Source organism: Humulus lupulus, chromosome 5, assembly GCF_963169125.1.
Source record: "Humulus lupulus chromosome 5, drHumLupu1.1, whole genome shotgun sequence".
Taxonomy (NCBI): domain Eukaryota; kingdom Viridiplantae; phylum Streptophyta; class Magnoliopsida; order Rosales; family Cannabaceae; genus Humulus; species Humulus lupulus.
Genome location: NC_084797.1, coordinates 186609377 through 186615376, shown reverse-complemented (window position 1 = coordinate 186615376; position 6000 = coordinate 186609377).

The window sequence follows — 6000 nt, the reverse complement described above, 5'->3', positions numbered from 1 at the left end:
AGGCAAGTCGCGGCCTGCCTGCCCTTGGGACAAGAGGTTGGCGCCTTTGACTTGGGGCACGCCGCAACCCTTAGGGCCAGGTCGCGGCCCGCCTGGGCAGCCATAGTCAGAATGGTTTTTAGGCTCAGGGAGGCTCGGGGACTTAAACCTAAGCACTCGAGACGAATTCTATTACCCGGTTTAGAAGAATTCGAGGTCCCAGAGGCTAGTAATTGATTCTAAAGCATTTTATTGGATTAGATTTTGATAATTATTCTTTTTCGCATGTGGCTAGGGTTACTATTAAGGCTCGGTATTGAGGATCGTGCTCGGAACCGCTCTACATCCTCCGCTTAGGACTCGAGGTAAGAAAACTGCACCCAAGTTGTGAATGGGACTGAGATCCCCTATAAATGAACATATGTGTTTTGCAACTTATATATGTGTTATGTGTGATGTGAAGGTATGGCCTAAGGGAGCCGGGGCTGATGTTGAGCGTACTAAATGCAGCTCGGCCTAAGCGAGCTGGGATCATCTAAATAAATAGAGGGCTCGACCTAACGGCGCCGACACCTAAATATCTGTATTAAGAATGAATTGCATGTTTGAAAGAATCTGTTTACTGATGCCTAATTTATTGCTTGTTCTTTGTTGTTGGTTGAACTAGTTGATCTAAAGTTCACTATGCACATTCTGTTGTTATCTATGCTTGAGGAATATTGGTTTTCTTGCTGAGCCTTGGCTCATGGGTGCTACATGGTGCAGGTAAAGGCAAAGAAAGGTTGGACCAGACATGAGTTGGAGAGCTTTGGGGGTGGTGTGTACATTGGCAGCTGCTTGACCAGCACAGCAGAGGGATTTACAGGGACTAGAGGCAAAACTTGTATTTTTCCATTTAGCTTGGCTACTATTGTATTTATTTTTTAGAGTTGTAACCACCATGTAAACATTAATTTTGGGATCTCATGTATCAAACTCTTATTCTAATGAAAATCAACCATTGTACGATCAAAATCTTTTAACCCTGACTTGTCAGTTGACTTTAGAAACACATTTATGTTCAAATGAGTTCATTAGCAAGTCTTGCGCTATCTTAAACACACAATGTAACGGTCTTGGTTATTTTAAAATAGTGAAAGACTTGCTAATCAAGTCGTTTGAACATAAATGTGATTCTAAAGTCAACTAACAGGTTAGGGTTAAAATATTTTGATCATGAACGGTTAATTTTCATTAAAACAAATCTTTGATACATGGGATCCCAAAAACAATGTTTATGTGGTAAATACAACTCTCAAAAGCTAATAAAACAAAAGCCAGTCTAACGGAAAAATATAATTTAAAGCTCTATTCCTGTAACTTTCCCTCGGTCGTGGCGATCGAGCAGCTGACGATGTACACTCCGCCCCCAGAGCTCCCCAACTCATGGTTGGTCTAGCTTCCCTTTGCCTTTACTTGCATCACATAACACCCGTGAGCCAAGGCCCAGCAAAAAAACTATAAACAGCAAACACATATAACAACAGTAGCATTCAATCACTTTAATCCAATTAATTCAATTATTCAACAGAGTAAAAGCATTAAGCTAAACAACGGTAAACATGTATTTTCAAGCATACATCTCAATCAGTGATACAACTGTTTAGGTGTCGGCGCCCTTAGGCCGAACCCTCTATTTATCTAGCTGATCCCGGCTCGCTTAGGCCGAGTAGCGTTCAATACGCTTATCAATAGCCCCAGCACCCTTAGGCCATACTTTCATATAACGCATAACAGCCATATAATCATAGAATACATACATTTAATTATAGGGAAACTCAGTCCCATTCACAACCACATAGGTGTAGTTTTCTTACCTCGAATCTCGAGAGAAAACTAAATAGCTGTCCCGAAAACGATCCTCAATCCCGAGCCTTAACGATAATCCTTGTAACGCCCTGGATAGCCAAGACCGTTACACTGTGTGTTTATAAAGTGCCAGACTTGCTAATCAAATCAATTAACTAAAATCGTGTAGTTGAAACTATAAAGGAACTAGGGTTAAAGGCGTTTTGGTCTCAAAAGCCACATTTTCATTAAAAAGCATCATCTGTTACATGGGATCCCAAAAATATTAAGTTCAAAGACTATTTACAAAAGACACAAGGTTTATGTACAATAGCCATCCATACTAAGGCAAAATAAGTAGTTAGGTGACCCCTGTCCTGGTCCACTCCTCGACCGTGGCGGTCGAACCGCTGACTATGTACATTCCACCTCGGAGCTCTCCACCTCAGGCTTGGTCCAGCTTGCCCTTGCCTTTACCTGCACCACGTAGCACTCGTGAGCCAAGGCCCAGCAAGAAAACACAACAACAACAGAGCATAAACATTTAGCAGACAAGTCAACATCTCACATTGCATCGCATAAGCTCAGCCTATCATCAGTCAATATAATCAAGTATTCCACATACTAGGCATATCAATTCATAACATACACGGTTCACAAATGATAACTAGGGCTAGCGCCCTCAGGCTACTCCCTCCGTTATCCCGCTGTCCTTGGCTACTAGTGGCCAATCTGCGCTCTGTGCGCTAAAATCATGTACGGCACTCTTAGACCGCTTTTGCATGTCCTATGGCGTAATACCAACATTGACACGATACAACTCTCGGGAGCACTTAGTCCCATCACAATCATACAACCGGGTGCAGTTTTCTTACCTTTCAATTCACTAGTTTCCGATGCCACGAAGCCGCGAGCACGGTCCTCTACCCCAAGCCTCTCCAAAGACCTAGTCATAATGCAAATGAAACATTCTTTGTCACTAATCAATCCAAAACTACTTCCCGGAACCAATCCCACACTCTCGGAATCCCCCAAATCCCTAAAACAATGCACCGAAGACATCCCCCGAACCCCCAAAGCAAAGGCTCAAAATTGCAAAATCCCATGCTCTGAAATTGGCCTAGCGTTGCCCTATAGGGCCGCAGCGCCCAGCAAGTCAGAGAACTTGCATTGCCCAGAAACGGCCTCGCGCCGCGGCGCCCAAGAACAGGGCCGCGGCGCTCCTTCGCGAACCCAGATTTCTGGGTTTTCCCCCTGCGTTTTTCCCGAACCCAAATCACTCCAAATCACCCCAAACTCCTACCTAAGCCCCAAAACCAATTCAGAACCCCAAATAGACCATACAACAACCTATAAACGTCATAATCTAACTCAATTACGCAACCACTCACAGAATTCATACTTAAATTTCAGACTCAAACACTTAAACCAAAACTTGAGAAAAGTGCAAACCAAACCTCTAGATTCTTAAACCATAACAGTTACGAAAATTAAACATGATACACTCTTACCTCAGTCAAGAACCCAGCTTGAATTCTCCTAAACTCTAGCTTCAAATCACCTTCTCTTTTGATTATTCCAACTCTGAATTCATGCAAAACCAGCCACTAACTTGTTTCAATTCATACCTATCCTCTAAAAACCAGACTTGAAACTTAAACAAACCATAGACAAATCCTTACCTCTGAGTAATCTTGACTTATGCTCAGCTTAGTTGCCTTGAACCATCAAAACTCTCTTCTTAGGTCTCCCAATTCCAGCCTCCCTCTTCTTCTCTTTTCTTCTAGATTTTCCTCCAATTTCAGCATAAATCAATTTTCCAATGTGTTATACGTGACTAACTTTTCCTCTCAGCTGAAGCTCATCTATCCACTGCCAAAAGAACACCTTATCCCTCCACTAATATCCCTTTCTAACTAAACCTCAAGGGCACACTTGTCCTTATACTTACATTACAATTCTACCACTTCTCCAACAAAACCTGTTACTCTCTATGGTTACTAGCAGTTACACAAGTTACCAAATCACCAGTTACCATTATCTAGCTTTCTAGGACCGTCTCGGCACGTGCATCACATTATTATCACCACACCCACGGGGTACAAATCACATAACATAATTATCACATAACATAATACACATAGTCATATAACATACTTTAAATTATAATCATGCATCTTAATCATTAAAATCACACATAATTTCCATCATGCCCTCCAGGCGCACTAATCAAGGCCCTTAAGCCTAATTAGTGAATTTGGGTCGTTACAATCCTAGTCACAATCAACAATGGATAACGATCAAACTCAATTCCAATTAAATATTTTGGAAACAAATACTAGCCTTCGGGACCTCGATTTCTACTAAACATGGTAGTAGAATTCGTCCCGAGCGCTTAGGTTTGAAACCTCGAGCCTAAAATCCTAGGATCCCTTCATTTTCCATTTAAGGTCGCGACTTGCCCTTTAGGGTCGCAGCCCACCCCTTAGACAAAGGCCAAGCCCTCCCTGCTGGAGAACACGGGCCGCGACTTGCACTCCTCTGGGTCGTGGCGTGCCTGGCGAATCAGAGGCATCCCAGCCTCTTCAAGCACGCAGGTCGCGGCGCCTGAAGAATAGGACCACAGGCCGAGCCCCCAAACCCAGAAAATCCAGCCTTTTTCCTGCATTTCCCTCGAGCCTAAACCTCAAAATTCAATCCCAATCCTCAGCCAATCTCAGAATTGAACCGAGAAAACTTATCCTTATATCCCAACCATTATAACTAACCTATAAAAAATTTCTTACACCCATCAAACACCCAAAACTAGTCAAAACCCAAAATTCATGCAAGCTCTAAATTCAACAATAATTCAGTAGGTATGACTTGAAATCTTACCTCAATTTGTAGCTTGGATCCTTAGCAAACACTTTAACTAGCCCAGCTTTAATTCCCCATGGTTTCCAGCTCAAATCCTTCAGTTTGATTTCTTGAGTTTTTTTAACTTCAAAGCTTAAGAAAGGGAGAGAGAACGTGAGTGAGTGAGTGAGAGAGAGTGAGTGTCTAAGTGTTCTAAGGGTGTTATGGTGGTTTCCTAAAACCCATCTGATCAAATATCTTAGTCAAAAGACTAAAATACCCCTCAAGACAACTCATCCCTTTAATTGTTTAAAGGGTAAAACAGTCATTTTTCTGATTCCCACTAACTCCTCAAGTCATCCTACCAATCTCCAATTAATCCCGACATACCCAATTAATTACCAAATACTTATCCGTTACTCAATAAACCCCAAATATACATTAAACTTCCCAAAATACTCCTAAGCTCACCCCGAGCTAGGTATTAAACCCCACTGTGACTATTTTGTTAACCCACTCACTAGAATCACCTCAAGCCGTGTACTGTAAATATATCCACATAATAATGTGGTCTCAATCAGTTATCACATATAATCGCATTTATGCCCTAACGGGCCAAAATTTACAGATATGCCCTTATAAACAATAAATGGCCCACATGCATATAATATATTCACATCATCATATATATCATGCATGCCACATAGTCATGCATTTAAATCACATATTCACATACATATCCAATTATGCCATCCTGGCACGCTAATCAAGGTTCTAAACCCTATTAGCATTTTTGGGTCGTTACCTGTGTTCTGCAACTTGAATATCTTTTGGGATCCCATGTATCAAACTCTTATTCTAATAAAAATCAACCATTTTACGATCAAAATCTTTTAACCCTAACCTGTCAGTTGACTTTAGAAACACATTTATGTTCAAATGACTTGATTATCAAGTCTTGCACTATCTTAAACACACAGTGTAACGATCTTGGTTATCCAGGGCGTTACACAAATAGTCAAGGGACTACCTGCAGGAAACAAAGCAGAGGCAGAGGCTTTGGCCTCTACGCAAGGAAAACCAACTCGAGCAGGCTCGGGGGAAGTTGGTTGAACTTGGCAGGAAATGGAATCTGGTGTGGACATGTGGACCAATAATAATAAGTCTTTCTTAATCTTCCCTTCCATTCTTGAGCTAATTGATTTCCTTTGAGACAAGGAGAGTTTTTTCCAAGTCTTTACCATACAGTTACTCTGTTAAAATATAGAGTGAGAACTGACTTAAGCATCACTAAGTTTTCTTACAAGTACCCACCATTGGTTCATGTCAAAGATTACTCTTGCCAAAAATTGCTTT